Below are 19,121 nucleotides of genomic sequence, written 5' to 3'. Positions count from 1 at the left end.
AACGCGTTTTAGGCAATTTTTGACAGTTTTCACCAAAAACTCTTTCCTTCTGCATAGAGTTTCTAGGAGCTCAAAGATCAAATGTTTTATTGGAATCCTTACTTCAAAAAATCCTATTTTGCCAATAAAACTAATATACAGCAAACAACTTTTTCAAAAATTGAAAAAATTACTTCTTGTGGCTATTTCTTCTAGGGCTTTTTCTTGAACTCTAGGGCTATTTCTTCTAATATTTCTTAAGAGAAATATTAGTGCTGGTCGATGTTTAGAAAAAATCGTAAATTAGTACCTTTTGGTTGGTTGCGGTTTCAAATACCTGGCGAGGGGTCCTCCCCCACTCCGCCTCTAAATTAGCCATTAGAGTGTTCGTTTTCTACGCAATATAGGTTAGAGAATATCAAGTGATACATCATATAAAGGCCGTTTTCAGATCGAAATACAAATTCCAATAACAATTTTTAAAATTTTCAAAAAAATCAGGGGTAGTGGATATCCTTCGAGCAGGGTAGTGGATATCCATCAGTTATCACTGACATCTAGTTAGAGTTTAGACGGAATTTTTTATCGGGGAGTTCAATTCTTCTTTTCTTTTTTTTCTGCGACGAATCCTTGTGCGACAACAAAACCGTTAGCTATTTTGATTTAAATGGTTACCCGCACTGACAAAAATGGATTTCGATCGATTTTTCGATTTTAGTATGAATAAAGTATGCAGATTAGATTGAAATCGATTTAAGTTTAAAAAAAGTAAGTTAGTCAAAACAAAAATTTCAGATTGATTTGGATCGATTTTAAATCGATTTAAATCGATTTAATTTCAACGCTAAAAAAATCGATTCCAGTCGATTTTAAATCGATTTGAATGGATCTTAAATCTGACCTAAAATGAAATCGATCCAAATCGATTTTAAATCGATTTAAATCGATTTTTTTCCACTTCTTTTTTTTCTTCAAATTTTCGAATGACAGAAAAAAGATTGAAAATTTTTGTCACGTGTCGTTACAAATACCAAAATTGACTAAAATGCTTGCAATGCTAAAATAATGGTTGTAAAATTGACTTAAATTCTTGTAAAATGCCTCCCCCCTCCCCCCGGAGGATACAGAGACTCTCGCTACGCCACGGAGAGAATCTCGGGTTAAATCTGCCTAGTTTTTAGGTAATTAATTTTTTAGGGAAAAATTGGCTTTTTTGAAAAATCGTGTTTTGTCCCACGGCTTTGCTTATTTCTCCTCTGTCTTGAAGAACTATTCAAAATTGTTTGTTGATATCTGTAGCCCAATATCATAGCTTGATTTTGATATAATGGCCACTGGTTATTTCCTCATAGTTTTTGGGTAATTAGTTTTTTAGTGAAAAATTGGTTTTTTTGAAAAATCGTGTTTCGTCCCACGGCTTTGCTTATTTCTCCTCTGTCTCAAAGAACTATTCAAAAAATGTTTGTTGCTATCTGTAGCCCAATATCATAGCTTGATTTTGATATAATGGCCACTGGTTGATTCGTCCTAGTTTTTGGGTAATTAATTTTTTAGTGAAAAATTGGCTTTTTTGAAAAATCGTGGTTCGCCCACTGCTTTGCTTATTTCTCCTCTGTCTCAAAGAACTATTCAAAAATGTTTATTGCTATCTGTAGCCCAATATCATAGCTTGATTTTGATATAATGGTTACTCGTTATTTCGTCCTAGTTTTTGGGTAATTAATTTTTTAGTGAAAAGTTGGTTTTTTTGAAAAATCGTGGCTCTTCCCACTGCTTTGCTTATTTCTCCTCTGTCTCGAAGAACTATTCAAAAATGTTTATTGCTATCTGTAGCCCAATATCATAGCTTGATTTTGATATAATGGCCACTGGTTATTTCGTCCTCATTTTTGGGTAATTAATTTTTTAGTGAAATATTGGTTTTTTTGAAAAATCGTGTTTCGTCCCACGGCTTTGCTTATTTCTCCTCTGTCTCGAAGAACTATTCAAAAATGTTTGTTGCTTTCTGTAGCTCAGTATCGTATGTTGATATTGATATAATGGCCATTGGTTAAATCTTCCTAGTTTGTAGGTAATTAATTTTTTAGTGAAAAATTGTTTTTTTTTTTTTGAAAAATCGTGGCTGGTCCCACTGCTTTGCTTATTTCTCCTGTGTCTCGAAGAACTTGTCAAAAATGTTTGTTTCTATCTGTAGCCCAATATCGTAACTTGATTAGCACTTATTTTTACCTTAACTTATTTACTTTGTACTTAATATGACGTGTGGGGGGATGTTTTTAGATAAAATCTCAAATTTTTTTCAAAAAATTTCATTTTTATTTTATCTATTACATTGATATTTTTCATTTTATTAATGCTCCATAGACCTTAAAAGGCAGTCGGAACATTCAAGGCTTCGGCCTGATACGAGCGGTCTTGCTTCTCTTAGTGAGCTACCGACCCTACTAAAATGACTATTTTGTTGGACATTGCAGATCCGGGAGTAATAATTAGAGCCGGTAGTGATAGCGTGAGTGATGACTACATCATACATATCAGTGGTCTTGTCCAGTATCACGAAGTAGGTGGGGTCTGGATTCTTCTCACTTTGTTGAGATGCGTATTCCAACGCATATAAAGTCTTTTCTACGTTTTAAATTAAAGTTGGTTATTTTTGATTATTCAAAAAATTTGATAATTTTGTTTCCTTTTTTTGTTACTCAACAGCTGAATTTTGCTCCTTTCAAGTGTGGGTAGAAGGCAAAGAAGCACGTTGGAATGGGGATTGTAAAGAGGCACATTGGTTAATTCTTCCTAGTTTTTGTGTTATCAGTTTTTTAGTGAAAAGTTGGCTTTTTTGTAAAATCGTGATACGTCCCAGGTCTCTGCCGATTTCGCCTCTTTTTTGATAGATTTTTTCAAACCGTTAGTTGCTATCCATAGGTCACTAACATAGCTAATTTATAATTTTTAATATTTTAATAATTTGTTTCAGTTTTTAATCTTTTTTCAGTTTTATACTGCGTCACTTTTCAAAATATTGATTTAACGGAGTTGGAAAGAATAACATTGAAGGATTGCAATCATCATCTCCAAACAAGCTACTGAACAAAGGTGAAAGACTTTCCTATTAAAAAAAAGATGTAATGATTCCCTAAAACTAATATATGCTTGCGAGTTAAAGACTTTGATCGGCGTCATGTTTTGCCTTCACTTCAGCCCGTGATAGATATCACGCTGGCACACTTCGAGTTATATATGCAATGGTATGCGAGATTTGTTGATCAGTGTTAACGCTAAATAGCATGCGATGTCCAAGCATAACAAATCTTTTTATATTGTGGTCAGTAGTGCAAAGAACTACAAGCAGAACCAGTTATTCACACAAAAAATATGAAATGACGTGTTTTTCTGTTTCGGCTGAAAAAGGTAGAAAAGATTTATCTAATGCCTAAAAAGATGTAAATTAAGCACTAAGTGTGTTGAATTACGTAACCACGTAGCGACAGTTATAGGTCCCCGCTGGCTATGCAATTTACGCTGGCCTACTTTGATATAAAATCAATGTTAATGCATCGAGATACGAGACTTTTTTTTATTGTATAAATTAACAAGCAAGATGGCGGAGCGTAACAGATTTTGTTAACTGTGAGCACTAGTTCAAATTGCGGAGAATTAACATCAGGTTATAAGCATCCTAATTTTGTTTGTCTTATGTGTGTTATTCTATTTTGCTGCAGGAAATTGGACAGTTCTGACATCCTTCGTTCAATGGTAGCAATAACTAAAAATCGAAGTAAATGTGTGTGGAATTAAGTTAAAACTTAGCGATAGAAAAAAGCCCGTGATGCATTTCACGCCGGCTCATTTCGAGTTTTAACTAGCAAGGTTTCTAAACATGGTACCAGAATTTTTGACCATTCTATATAATATTTAGCAAGAGTGGTAACATAGAAATCTAATTGTGAGCATTGGTTCATGAAAGTGAGAAATTAGATCAAGTTGTTTAAGGAAAAAAATGGTTAAGCTCGTGTTTTCCGGTTTGCGTTGAAAAATGAACAGATCTGACATCACTAGTTGAATGGGAGAAAAAGCAAAGAAAACGTAACCCATCTCTCATCGCTTTAAGTTATTTTAACAATTAACTATAGTTAAAGGCCTATGATACATTTCACGCTGGCACATTCTGTTTTCTTTTTCCCATGTTTTTTCCCTGAAACTTTTCGAGTCTCTTATTGTCCCGGTTTTTATTCAGCTGAGAATTTGTGGTTGGTAATCTACCCTTCAAGAAATATTGTGTTTTTCAATTTATTTTCAATTGTTTTCAAAAAAAAATAGTTTAAAAAAACTTGCCAATTTCCCAATCCTACAAGCGTGCTGTCAGGGTACACTCATGGTTAAAAATCTGGTTTCCAAGTTTTATTGACCAATTATTTTTGGTTTCCGAGATAACGCGTCTTTGATTGATTTTTCACAGCTTATAGTAAATCTCTCGAATTTTGGAAGACACATTTTAGTCTACGTCGTAAAAGTTAATGTTTGTTAAGTCGTGAAGCGTTTCACGCTGGTTACATTGAGTTTGAAGTTTGCTGTTTGATTCAATTTAGAATGTCTCAAACGCGATCAGGCCGAGAGGTGCGAGACCCTCGCAGCCAGCAAGAAATTGCCTTGTTCCATGAAAACATCAAGAAAGCTCTGCAAACGAAATGAGTCTTGCTGTTCTTTTACGAGGACAGAAGACCTGGGACGATGCAACTTCTTTCAGATCAAATTTTGATGTCGCTGGATCAACGTCCAGGAATTGTTGTTAGTTGAACGTTTCAAGGTTTTGCTTTTTTGTTGGTTTTTGCTTTTAATTGGTCCTTTTAAGGATGGAACGGTGCTGACTGTCAAACAAGGCCAGCAGTATTATCAGGCTAAAGTGGAGGCAATCGGCGCAAAAGACTATATCCACCGTTGTTTGTTAGATCTGTCGATTGCTTGCCATGATCTGCAACAAAATGAAGAACCGGGCATCAAATATCCTCCATGTAATGTGAAAAGTGTTTCCATTAATCCCCTCACTCAATGCAGTTCGCCTTCAATGACAACTTTTATGCAGCCAAATGTCGTCAGCGTAGATTCACATAGTGATGAGCCCCAGATGGTATGTTCTAAGAGTATCTAATTAACAGTCAAATAAGATATTTTTGCTTGTATTTTTTTTGTGTTGTTTTTCGTAGTATGAGCAACAAGCCCTGGATGAAATTATTCATTCATTTGTGAGCGAAGCAGAAACTGCAAACAGAGATACAGAGGATTTGCCTCTGGGTTATTTAGAGATTTTGCCTCAAGTTCAAAAGCGCGGACTTTTCCACCGCAACGATGTGAAATCCACGCCACCTAGCAAAATAATGAGATGCGCTACCACACCCAATGCGTACGATTCGCCAGCAGCCTCTTCTAGTGAAGAAACTATGATTGTTGTAAGTTGCAAGGCTAAGACTGAATAATTTTGAATGTTCGTCATTCTATGGAGCAGCCGGTTATAAACATAAGATTTTTTCAGGATCGTCAATTCATGGTTTCCATGATGAGCATGGTGGAAAAGCAAACCAGCTTGCTTGATAAGCAAAACAGTGTACTAGACAAACTTGCTAGTGTGGCCGAAAGTACCAATCAGACTCTAACTGGGTTAACAGGAATGTTCGAGAACACCAACAAGTCGATCATAGATTTCAAAAATGTCACCGGAGCGATTTTCAAAAGGCACGTTCATGAGACTGTGACGATTGATAAGTCCATGAGATCTATGGTAAGTTGTTTGAATATGATTCATAGAAGGGATTTAACTTAAACTTATTTTTGTCGGAAAAGTTATACCTGAAACTCAGCTCAAAACCAAGTGTTTCTTTTAGGCCAAAAATCTCGAGCTTCACGCCGTTAAACCGGTCGCAGTTGAAGAAGATGGAGATTGTGTCATGTGGAAGGATGTAAACCTTCTGTCAATTAGTCAATTGACGGTTGGCAAATATGGCCGAAAAGTAGGATCATTATTGTGGTCGGAAGACGAGATTATTGGACACATGATTTCTCCGCAAAAAAACACGGGCGAACATTGCCGTCCTCCTTTCGACGATGAAAGGAAGCTTGTTTGGGAGAGTTAGTGATCCTTTAGATTTTTGCAGTCATATTTGATTTTTGTTCTCCCTGGATTTGATTTTTTTTAATGGGCTGAACAAAAAAGTTTTAAGAGAAATATTCCAAGTGAAGCTTTGTTCAAGGGGCTGTTAAAATGAAGTACAAAAACAATCAATTGGTAGCGTATGCTGAAGCGAAAATCAGCTTCAATAAGCTGGGCCCTCAATTGACAAAAGACAGGAAGAAAGCAGAAGCACAAACAGAAGCAAACAATCATCTGTCCTTTCAGTCTTCAAAAGACGTTTTGGATAAGGAGAATTAAGTGCTTGAAAGTTAGGCCGCTGGCACATGTCAGTGTGGTCCAAAACATAGCTAGAACTTTAAAAAAATCGTAGTCATCTTTCATATTCTGGCAAATCCAATATATCGGCCGCTGTTTTTTTTCTCGTATATTTTGTGCATAAAAACAGAATTCTTCGAATAAATGCTGAAATGTTTACAGATGTTCATCAACTTTGAGTTGATAGTTTTAAATATATGCTTGTTGTCTTTGTATGTTAAACTTTACATAGAACGTTTTCTTTTCCCCTGCCAGTTTGTCGCCTAATGTTTATCTCTGTAGCTAAACTGCTTCAACTATCCAAAAGCTTATAAATTATAGCCTTTTGGATGATTGAAGCAAGTTAGTAACATAGATTAAACTAACTTATACAGTATTAACTAACTTATAATTATTAATGTTTTTAATAATTTGTTTCAGTTTTTAATCTTTTGTCAATTTTATTCTGTGCGTACTTTTTCAAAATATTGATCGAACGGAGTTGGAAAGAATAGCTTTGAAGGACTGCAATCATCATCTCCAAAAAGGCTACCAATCAAGGTGAAAGACTTTTCTATTGATAAAAAAAATGATATAATGATTCACTAAATTTAAGATATGCTTCCGAGTTGAAGGAATTGAATCGGCGTCATGTTCTGTCTTAATTTCAGCCCGTGATAGATATCACGCTGGCACACTTTGAGTATAATTTTTTTGTTTTTTTTTGTGCATAAAAACACAATTTTTTGAGTTAAAGCTGCGAGTTCATCAGTTTTCATTTGGTAGTTTAAATATATGTTTTTTGTCTCTTCATGTTTTTTTTTCACAGTAAGTTTTTTTTCTTGCGTTTGGTGTTTCGTGTGGTTGCTATAATTTGTTTCAAGTGAAAAAACGCCTGTTGATTCGAATCTACATTTTCTAAAATCATTGTTTTTCAAATTACTTTCGAAATAATTTGTATCAATTTATAAGGCAGTTGTTTTTTTTTAGTAAAAATGACTTTGCTTCCATTCATTGACACAAACATAACAGCTTATTATAATTGTTTTCATCGCACTATATTGAAAAAAGATTGAAGCATCGGGTAGAAGTAATCCAGTGATTTAGAGAAGCAGATCAACTGAGATTCACGCTTACCTTCAGTCATCATTTGTAAGTCAAAACGAAAGTATTCTTTGCAAATCAAGGCTCTTTTTGTTTTTTTTTCTCGGAATTTTACTGATATGACTGCATACATCTCAAAAACATGTTTTGTTTCGATACAAATGAAACATACCAGGCTGTTCCAAAGTATAATAAAAATTCACGGTCAAATTGGCATGTGTTGTACGTTTCGCAAGTTGTGTTCCTAATTTTTCTTTAGATGGATGCCAATGTTGATTGGATGATTCTATCTCAATGCGATTGCCAAATAGTGCGAGACCTTGTTGAGTACGATAACAGAGAAGCCAAAAATGTCGGACTTAGAACCACACGAAATTTTTATAAGTGGATCCAAACAAAAAAACCATGGAAATCATGTTATGAGACTCTTTTAGCAGCCTATGATACCATTTCCAGTGATTTCAAAATTGTCCATGATGAGTATGGAGGATATAAGATGATATACATAGGAAAAAAGTGTTTAAGAGCTAAAACGGTTCTCGTTGATGGGCCAAAGGGGTTTATTAAACCTATAGTTGAAGGTACGACAGACCTCTCTGTGATAACAAAAACATCTGACTCGTCGCAAAGCTATTTAATGCTCGGACCTGTGCGGTTCGTTAATTCTGACTGTGAGCCAAATTGTGAATACGATTTTTCATGTCAGGACACAACAATTGTTAGACTGCGAACGCTGAAAACAATCCAAGAAAACATGGAAATTAATGTGATGTATGGACCCGAATTTTTTGATGAAGAAGAGTGTTGCTGTCTGACCTGTCGATTTAAAAGGCCTCCAAATGGCCGGTCCTTTCCTGACAACTTGACTGATAATGAAGCTGAACTGAACTCCGAGGAAAAACACGAAAACTGTCTAGAAACTTCTTCGGCTGATGGAACAGAAGCTGGCGTCAATTCTTGTAATACTGCCAATTTACAATGTAAAAATTTAAGCATGGACAATGAAATCAGCTCAGTAAACAGGAAGCGGAAGCGTCTCAGTGGTTTGCAGAAATTTAGGGAGTACAACAATGCTATGAATGAAATTCAGCTTGAAGTTGATGCACCTGAGAGTTTCCCTGCTGCAAACGTCGATCAATCATTTAAGAATTCCGGTTTACTAGATTTGTCAGTAGAATTGTGCGCTCACAGTGAAAGTTTTGAAAACTATCAGCCGGACAATTTTCAAATCTCTGATCCTATTGCAGAGTCATTGAATGTAAAGAGATCGTGGATCTCATCTCCACTTCTGGTTTTTGAGTTACCCTGCTTAGATATATCTTGCCTTGAAAACTCCTTTGTTACCCCGAACATAGAGTCAACTGTTAAGTTTTTTCAGCAACGCTCGCTTAAGCAAAAACAACGCATGTATTCTCATGAGTGCTTATTCTTCAAAAAATCACCTTTCGGATGCAGCTCAAGCAAATTTGATTAAAATGCTGTCTGCTTTCATCCCTTCTCCAAATGTTTTGCCCTCTATGTATAGCTTAGTACGGGCCGCGAAAAAAAAGTTTGGATGAAATGACCTTAGCGCCTATAAAGACATCAAATGGGCGATTATGCCTGATCAAAGTATCGGAGCTACTGAAAGAAATTGTGCAACCAAATCTATCGAGCATAATTAGTTATAATAACCACAGGTCACAGTCTAATCACGAAGACTGCCCCATCGACCAGTTATCCCTAGCAGAAGCTGCGAACGAGCTTCCCATAGATCTAGCCCTGTCCACCGATGGTGCTAATTTTATTAGCACCAGCATGAAACACAACATGTATCCTGTCTGGCTTAGTATCTTACAACTTCCGCCTATTCTTCGTGTTTCGAAAAAAAACATCGCTCTTGGTGCCTTGTGGGTTGGTGAAGGAAAACCAGCTTGGAAACTTGTAACAACGCATCTGGAACAAGAACTGAAACGAATCGTAGCTGTGAATTTTTCATCCGAAAAAACAATTTTCTTAAAGTTCACTGTTTCGTTCATTGTTTGCGACTTGATTGCTAAACCGAGTGTCTTAAACATGTTCCAAAAGAACGGTTTCTATGGTTGTAATTTCTGCGATCATCCAGGAATAACTATTGATGGTTCTCATGCCTACTATCCTCAGAAAATTACACACAAAAATAAGAGGTATCAAGTTCCATGGGAAATTCGTGATTCGAATTTACACGAATCTTATGTGGAAAAGGCGGAAAACTTGAAACGGGAAGGACGAACCGGCATAAATGTGGTAGGAGTGAAAAGACGAAGTGAATTTTCTCGCTTAGTAAAAGGTACTTATCAAACCTAAAAAAAAGTATGTAAGAGTTTTATTCATCAAAATTTTTGATTATTAAGCTTAGTTGCTTTTTGAAAAAATAACCTAATCTTTAGCGAAGTTCTAAAAAACTTTCTGTTTAGGCATTCCACTTTCTGCTCCTATCGACTATATGCATTGCGTTTTACTTGGGGTCTATGCATCTTTGTTTAATCGTCACTTACAATTACTGACTTCCTCAGATAAACAGGAGCTTGAGAATCTAGTCCAAGAAATTTCAGCTCCAATTGAACTGGTTTCTCATGTGCGTCAGCCTCGCAGACCGTCTGAAAAAGCTCAGTTTAGGGCTAATGAATACTTGAATTATTTAATGTTTTTTTCGCCGATTCTTTTCAAGAAATTTTTACAGAATAATCAGGTTCAATATTCAAACCTTCTCCGTCTTTCCTTTTCAACCAGACTTCTGCTGACAACGTCAAATCCGACCTCCGTTGATTATGCGGAACAATTTTCGAACGATTTCTGTGAGAATGTCACTGCAGTTTTTGGCAACGAGAAATGTCATACTATTAATTTGCATTCTTTACGCCACTTGACTCATCAAGTTAGGATTTTTGGACCGCTTTTTGTTACATCAGCGATGTCTTTTGAAAGTGCTCATTGTTTTTTGGGAAAATTTGCCACTGGGTCACATGACTTTTGTGAGATCATTTGTCGCAGATATCTAGAGAGCCAGTCCCTGATTAATGAAGACGTAGAAGACGATGATTTTGTTGAATTGGTGGAAGATTGGGCCGGAAAAAATCTCGCTGCTGAAGCTAGAACAAGGAATTATTGTAATTTGGTCAAAAACACTGTCTTGGTTACAGAAGCAAAGCGAAAGTTTGCGGGTACTACCATACTTTCCCGTCATCAAAACGGCAGTTTTTTTTTTTGACTCGGTGTGCTATGAGAGAAACGAAAAAGCACCGAATGGATTTGTTTGGTTTCAAAAGAATTCTGAGGTTTTCTACGGGCATGTTCAGTATTTCATAACTTTTCCAGGAAGCACTGAATTGTTGACAATACTCAAGTTTTTAATTCAAGTTTTACAGAAAGCTTTCTTATGTCGACAAAAATAGTTGCGACAAGTGTTCTAATGGTGCTTTTTTCACGAACCAGTTTTAAAGTGCTCAATCAAGGCAAACCTTACATAGCACAAAGAAATTTTAATGATCTTTTTTATTTCAATAAGCTTTATTCGCTAAAACTTAACGGTTCAAATAAAATGCCGCGAAATTACATAATGAATGATATTCTTATGCGAGGGTGAATTACTGTTTTAGAATTTTTCAGCTGGTCCTGAAGCTCTAGAGACTCCTATACCTTTTTTCTCTTGATTTTGTCTTTTTCATTCAGTGCTTATTATTTCTCTTCGAACTTCTAGTGTTTATTTTTCTGAGTTAAGTGACATATTCGAGTTACAATTTTTCTTACTTGTTATTGGATGATTTTTATTAGAGTTCGTTTTTTATCGAGCACTCCCGACCTCCATTTTTTGATAGGTACATGTGTTTTTCCAATTTTTCTGCGATTCAATCAATTCAAAATTTCTTGACAGTTTATTCATTGTCAACAACTGTGCTAGTGTTCTAAGTAAAAAAGCTTATCATCCAGCAAATAACTTTCATTAAAAGCAAGAAAAAAGGAAATAAAACAAGAATGAAGTATTCCTAGAACGTAAAACTCATTTTTCTTTTGAAGTTTTAAATATTTATTTTTAAAATAAATGGATCTGTCGTTAGATGTCCAATCCAATTTGTAATCGGTGATTCGAACATTCGGCGCTCACCGCCCACAATCTACAAAAATGCTTTGCTCAAGCAATACCGGTATGTTAATTCTGACTGCAATGTATCTGGACCAATCAGTAGTTCTGCTTTTTTTTGTTTGACTGAAAAACTATTTAGAGTTGCATATGATGCTGTTGGCGGAAGGCGAACGGGGCATTTAGCAGGTTTGAGCCAAAAGGCGAACAACTACAACGAAGTGTTAATTATAGTAGGAAATAATGATCTCAACAGTCTTGGAGTGGAAGCAATTATAGATAACCTTAGGAGTTTCTTGAATTCTCTGAGATCAAACATTAAAGTGCGCATCTGCGCATTTCTCCCTCGGAGGGATCACCACATCCTATATGATCGCCGATCTCAGATGTGGTGCAATCCTGTAACGGAAATAAATAAGCGGCTCCAAAGGGAGTTCGGTTATGCCATCGCGTCTGCCCGGTTCTTCAAATTAGATGATTTCGGAACTAGAAACAAAAGGGGGCAGCTGCGCGACCTGGCTCATTTAAATGAAAGAGGCTATCTACACATGTCAATATTTATTGCCTCGGAGTGCCGAAAATTTCTTTAATATTATGAACCGTCTTAGTTAATATTTTTTTCTAATTGATGGCTAGCAAATCGAATTATTTTCAATTAAGTTTAATACATCTGAGCAGCAAACGTAATGAAAAAAAAACAGATAGGTTGTTGCAGTCAGTTATTCAACATCATGAGCAAAAACTCTTTTCATATTGGAACATTACCAAATATAACATAAATCTAATACCCCGAAATCAATCAATAAGAAAATAACAAGGACGGCGGTCAACAATTGCAATAAGCAAATGCTAGATTGCAAGTGCTCTCCGTGCGCACTACTGCGCCCTGATCTTTCATTCTGTTCCACTTACTCAAACTCTGATGTTGATTGAGCGTGAGTTTTCCGCAATATGAATAGCTTTCAGCTTCCGAGATAACCATGTTGAACTACAGTGTCAATGAGGGTGACAGATTTGGCTCTCATTTTTTAAACGAGATCTCAAGACTTTCATCGGAAAATAGCCGACCTCGTGTTCCAGTGGCACTTTCTTTCAGCTACTTTACAAATTTCAAAATTTGATAGCGCAAAGTGTGCTAAGATTTTAGAGGCTGTTAGCTCAACACGGAAATTTCAAAAGATGGAAGCTACTCAACGCTCCCTCTATCAACATCAGCACTGAGTTAAGATGAAAATAATTGAATTTTTGGATGCATCAGTAGGCTGGGAAAATAAGTGTCCACTAGTCTTGGTTCTGTGCAATTACTAATTGCCGTCATTGTTACTTTTCTTAAGATTATAATTTGAAAATCTTCGCGTCTTCAAAATTAAGTTGTTGCGAAATTGATTCAACTGGTGTTGAAGTTTTGCAAAGTTGAAGAAATTGATTTATATGGTTTTGCTAATTTCGTAATGTTCGAAATCGAATGCTCTCTGCTTTGCTTCTGTCGTGTGAAATTTACGTCTCTTGTTAGCTCCCAGGCTAAAACATTTTTGACTTTTAATTTTGTGGGTGAGTTTTTAAGATTAATGGTCATTGGTCGCTGGTGTTTGACTGGTTCTCTGCCTGTGTTGCCTGGTGCAGCAGTTGTCTTCCTGGACCGTCTCGTCAACCTCAGGTATGTGTGTTCTCCCCTCCCCTAGTGCTAGCTTAGGTTCTTTTTTGCGTTGCCTGTTCAGCCCAAGTGGCTTTTTGCTTAGTCTGGTGTCTAATGTTAAGGTTGCTCGTTCGCCGCGCTCTTGAGGCTTTCAGTTTAGCTGAGGGGGTAGGCAAACTGTGCATTTGATCGCGCACTGTTTACCTTGTGTTGTGTTGTGTGATGTATTTTGATATATATCTAATTTTACTATGCTGTTTAGGCCTCAGGCGCAGCCGGCGTCGACGCTTGTGCTTGGCTAGTTTTCTGCCTGTGTTGCCTGGTGCAGCAGTTGTCTTCCTGGACCGTCTCTTCAACCTCAGGTATGTGTGTTTTCCCCTCTCCTAGTGCTAGCTTAGGTTCTTTTTTGCGTTGCCTGCTCAGCCCAAGTGGCTTTTTGCTTAGTCTGGTGTCTAAGGTTAAGGTTGCTCGTTCGCGGTGCTCTTGAGGCTTTCAGTTTAGCTGAGGGGGTAGGCAAACTGTGCATTTGCTCGCGCACTGTTTGCCTTGTGTTGTGTGATGTATTTTGATATATATATCAAATTTTACAATGTTGTTTAGGCCTCAGGCGCAGTTGGCTTCGTCGCTTGAGCTTGGCTGGTTTTCTGCTTGTGTTTCCTGGTGCAGCAGTTGTCTTCCTGGACCGTCTCTTCAACCTCAGGTTTGTGTGTTCTCCCCTCCCCTAGTGCTAGCTTAGGTTCTTTTTCGCGTTGCCTGTTCAGCCCAAGTGGCTTTTTGCTTATTCTGGTGTCTAATGTTAAGGTTGCTCGTTCGACGCGCTCTTGAGGCTTTCAGTTTAGCTGAGGGGGTAGGCAAACTGTGCATTTGCTCGCGCACTGTTTCCCTTGTGTTGTGTTGTGTGATGTATTTTGATATATATCTAATATTACTATGCTGTTTAGGCCTCAGGCGCAGCCAGCGTCGTCGCTTGTGCTTGGCTGGTTTTCTGCCTGTGTTGCCTGGTGCAGCAGTTGTCTTCCTGGACCGTCTTTTCAACCTCAGGTATGTGTGTTTTCTCTCCCCTAGTGCTAGCTTAGGTTCTTTTTTGCGTTGCCTGCTCAGCCTAAGTGGCTTTTTGCTTAGTCTGGTGTCTAAGGTTAAGGTTGCTCGTTCGCGGTGCTCATGAGGCTTTCAGTTTAGCTGAGGGGGTAGGCAAACTGTGCATTTGCTCGCGCACTGTTTGTGTTGTGTTGTGTGATGTATTTTGATATATATATATATATCAAATTTTACAATGCTGTTTAGGCCTCAGGCGCAGTTGGCTTCGTCGCTTGTGCTTGGCTGGTTCTCTGCTTGTGTTTCCTGGTGCAGCAGTTGTCTTCCTGGACCGTCTCTTCAACCTCAGGTTTGTGTGTTCTCCCCTCCCCTAGTGCTAGCTTAGGTTCTTTTTTTGCGTTGCCTGTTCAGCCCAAGTGGCTTTTTGCTTATTCTGGTGTCTAATGTTAAGGTTGCTCGTTCGCGGCGCTCTTGAAGCTTTCAGTTTAGCTGAGGGGGTAGGCAAACTGTGCATTTGCTCGCGCACTGTTTGCCTTGTGTTGTGTGATGTATTTTGATATATATCTAATTTTACTATGCTGTTTAGGCATCAGGCGCAGTTGGCTTCGTCGCTTCTGCTTGGCTGGTTTTCTGCCTGTGTTGCCTGGTGCAGCAGTTGTCTTCCTGGACCGTCTATTCAACCTCAGGTATGTGTGTTTCCCCCTCCCCTAGTGTTAGCTTAGGTTCTTTTTTGCGTTGCCTGCTCAGCCCAAGTGGCTTTTTGCTTAGTCTGGTGTCTAAGGTTAAGGTTGCTCGTTCGCGGTGCTCTTGAGGCTTTCAGTTTAGCTGAGGGGGTAGGCAAACTGTGCATTTGCTCGCGCACTGTTTGCCTTGTGTTGTGTTGTGTGATGTATTTTGATATATATCAAATTTTACAATGCTGTTTAGGCCTCAGGCGCAGTTGGCTCGGTCGTTTGTGCTTGGCTGGTTCTCTGCTTGTGTTTCCTGGTGCAGCAGTTGTCTTCCTGGACCGTGTCTTCAACCTCAGGTTTGTGTGTTCTCCCTTCCCCTAGTGCTAGCTTAGGTTCTTTTTTGCGTTGCCTGTTCAGCCCAAGTGGCTTTTTGCTTAGTCTGGTGTCTAATGTTAAGGTTGCTCGTTCACGGTGCTCTTGAGGCTTTCAGTTTAGCTGAGGGGGTAGGCAAACTGTGCATTTGCTCGCGCACTGTTTGCCTTGTGTTGTGTTGTGTGATGTATTTTGATATATATCTAATTTTATTATGCTGTTTAGGCCTCAGGCGCAGTTGGCTTCGTCGCTTGTGCTTGGCTGGTTTTCTGCCTGTGTTGCCTGGTGCAGCAGTTGTCTTCCTGGACGTCTCTTCAACCTCAGGTATGTGTGTTCTCCCCTCCCCTATTGCTAGCTTAGGTTCTTTTTTTGCGTTGCCTGCTCAGGCCAAGTGGCTTTTTGCTTAGTCTGGTGTCTAAGGTTGAGGTTGCTCGTTCTCCGCGCTCTTGAGGCTTTCAGTTTAGCTGAGGGGGTAGGCAAACTGTGCATTTGCTCGCGCACTGTTTGCCTTGTGTTGTGTGATGTATTTTGATATATGTCAAATTTTACTATGCTTTTTAGGCCTCAGGCGCAGTTGGCTTCGTCGCTTGTGCTTGGCTGGTTCTCTGCCTGTGTTGCCTGGTGCAGCAGTTGTCTTCCTGACCGTCTCTTCAACCTCAGGTATGTGTGTTCTCCTCTCCCCTAGTGCTAGCTTAGGTTCTTTTTTTGCGTTGCCTGCTCAACCCAAGTGGCTTTTTGCTTAGTCTAGTGTCTAAGTTTAAGGTTGCTCGTTCGCGGCGCTCTTGAGGCTTTCAGTTTAGCTGAGGGGGTAGGCAAACTGTGCATTTGCTCGCGCACTGTTTGCCTTGTGTTGTGTTGTGTGATGTATTTTGATATATATCAAATTTTACTATGCTGTTTAGGCCTCAGGCGCAGTTGGCTTCGTCGCTTGTGCTTGGCTGGTTCTCTGCCTGTGTTGCCTGGTGCAGCAGCTGTCTTCCTGGACCGTCTCTTCAACCTCAGGTATGTGTGTTCTCCTCTCCCCTAGTGCTAGCTTAGGTTCTTTTTTTGCGTTGCCTGCTCAGCCCAAGTGGCTTTTTGCTTAGTCTAGTGTCTAAGTTTAAGGTTGCTCGTTCGCGGCGCTCTTGAGGCTTTCAGTTTAGCTGAGGGGGTAGGCAAACTGTGCATTTGCTCGCGCACTGTTTGCCTTGTGTTGTGTTGTGTGATGTATTTTGATATATATCAAATTTTACTATGCTGTTTAGGCCTCAGGCGCAGTTGGATTTGTCGCTTGTGCTTGGCTGGTTCTCTGCCTGTGTTGCCTGGTGCAGCAGTTGTCTTCCTGGACCGTCTCTTCAACCTCAGGTATGTGTGTTCTCCCCTCCCCTAGTGCTAGCTTAGGTTCTTTTTTTGCGTTGCCTGCTCAGCCCAAGTGGCTTTTTGCTTAGTCTAGTGTCTAAGTTTAAGGTTGCTTGTTCGCGGCGCTCTTGAGGCTTTCAGTTCATCTGAGGGGGTAGGCAAACTGTGCATTTGCTCACGCACTGTTTGCCTTGTGTTGTGTTGTGTGATGTATTTTGATATATATCAAGTTTTACTATGCTGTTTAGGCCTCAGGCGCAGTTGCCCTCGTCGCTTGTGCTTGGCTGGTTCTCTGCCTGTGTTGCCTGGTGCAGCAGTTGTCTTCCTGGACCGTCTCTTCAACCTCAGGTATGTGTGTTCTCCCCTCCCCTAGTGCTAGCTTAGGTTCTTTTTTTGCGTTGCCTGCTCAGCCCATGTGGCTTTTTGCTTAGTCTAGTGTCTAAGTTTAAGGTTGCTCGTTCGCGGCGCTTTTGAGGCTTTCAGTTTAGCTGAGGCGGTAGGCAAACTGTGCATTTGCTCGCGCACTGTTTGCCTTGTGCTGTGTTGTGTGATGTATTTTGATATATATCAAATTTTACTATGCTGTTTAGGCCTCAGGCGCAGTTGGCTTCGTCGCTTGCGCTTGGCTGGTTCTCTGCCTGTGTTGCCTGGTGCAGCAGTTGTCTTCCTGAACCGTCTCTTCAACCTCAGGTATGTGTGTTCTCCCCTCCCCTAGTGCTAGCTTAGGTTCTTTTTTTGCGTTGCCTGCTCAGCCCAAGTGACTTTTTGCTTAGTCTAGTGTCTAAGTTTAAGGTTGCTCGTTCGCGGAGCTCTTGAGGCTTTCAGTTTAGCTGAGGGGGTAGGCAAACTGTGCATTTGCTCGCGCACTGTTTGCCTTGTGTTGTGTTGTGTGATGTATTTTGATATATATCAATTTTTACTGTGCTGTTTAGGCCTCTGGCGCAGTTGGCTTCGTCGATTGTGCTTGGCTGGTTCTCTGCCTGTGCTGTCTTAGGCAACCAATGAATGTCAATGCAACAAATGAACGTCACATTCAAAAGAAAAAAAAGCAAAACAATCTTAAGAATGGAACATTTTTTGAACTCAAAACCTGATTTACAATGATGATTTTCTATGATTTCATTGCATAATTTTGAGCTGAAACTCTGGTTTATTTTGACAATTTTCTTGATTTGTTACATATGTTAATGCACAACATCTGATTTACAATGATGATTTTCTATGATTTCATTGCATAATTTTCAGCTCAAAATCTGGTTTATTTTGACAATTTTCTTGATTTGTTACATATGTTAATGAACAAAACCTAATTTACAATGATAATTTTCTATGTTTTAATTGCATAATTTTGAGCTCAAAATCTGGTTTATTTTGACAATTTTCTTGATTTGTTACATATGTTAATGCACAACATCTGATTTACAATGATGATTTTTTATGATTTCATTGCATAATTTTGAGCTCAAAATCTGGTTTATTTTGACAATTTTCTTGATTTGTTACATATGTTAATAAACAAAACCTGATTTACATTGATGGTTTTCTATGATTTAATTGCATAATTTTGAGCTCAAAATCTGGTTTATTTTGACAATTTTCTTGATTTGTTATATATGTTAATGCACAACATCTGATTTACAATGATGATTTTCTATGATTTCATTGCATAATTTTGAGCTCAAAATCTGGTTTATTTTGACAATTTTCTTGATTTGTTACATATGTTAATTCACAACATCTGATTTACAATGATGATTTTCTATGATTTCATTGCATAATTTTGAAATATCTGGTACGTGTGTTTTTATTTAAAAAATCAAGAATTTTAATTAGTTTTCTAAATTGCATGTTTTTTTTTTGCCTTGTTGGCAAAAAAAAATCGATTTTAGTGTGTCGTGAAATCCATCGAAATCGATTTGAATCGATTTTTTAGACACTTAAATCGATTTAAAATTTTCAAAAAGATCGATTTAAATCGATTTAAAATGGATTTAAGTGAGATTCTGATGGATTTAAGTGAGATTCCGATGGATTTTAGTGAGTCGGAAAATCCATCGAAATCGATTTAAATCGATTTTTTAGACACTTAAATCGATTTAAAATTTTCAAAAAAATTGATTTAAATCGATTTAAAATCCATTTGAGTTCGTAAAATGGTCATGGTTAATCGATTTAAATCGATTTAAAATCGATCTAAAATCGATTTAAATCGACCGGAAACCATTTCTGTCAGTGCGGGTTGCTTAACGACCTTGCAATCGCTATTGCGCAACTTAGAAAAAACGGGCAGAGAATCATTGACTTCATTTGGAGAAAAGAAAACGAATTTTTCAGACAATCATCGAATTGAGTAGAGAGATAAATCATTTTAAAGCCTTTTCAGTCGTGATTCGAACGACTTCAAAATTTTTCTAAAATTTGTCCGAGTTTTGAGGAAAATGATTTAAAACTTTTCGTTTTTTTTTTTCA

General features: G+C 38.2%; 1 protein-coding gene across 1 annotated transcript in view; it reads left to right on the top strand.

Annotated features, from left to right (window-relative positions):
* Positions 1-19,121, top strand: part of LOC134846899 (dynein axonemal heavy chain 1-like) — a 513,436-nt gene that overhangs the window by 232,704 nt on the left and 261,611 nt on the right. The gene's annotated exons all lie outside the window — the stretch shown is intronic.

This window comes from Symsagittifera roscoffensis, chromosome 5 (assembly GCF_963678635.1).
Source record: "Symsagittifera roscoffensis chromosome 5, txSymRosc1.1, whole genome shotgun sequence".
In the NCBI taxonomy this organism is placed as follows: domain Eukaryota; kingdom Metazoa; phylum Xenacoelomorpha; order Acoela; family Convolutidae; genus Symsagittifera; species Symsagittifera roscoffensis.
This window is presented reverse-complemented; position numbering and strand designations above follow the sequence as displayed.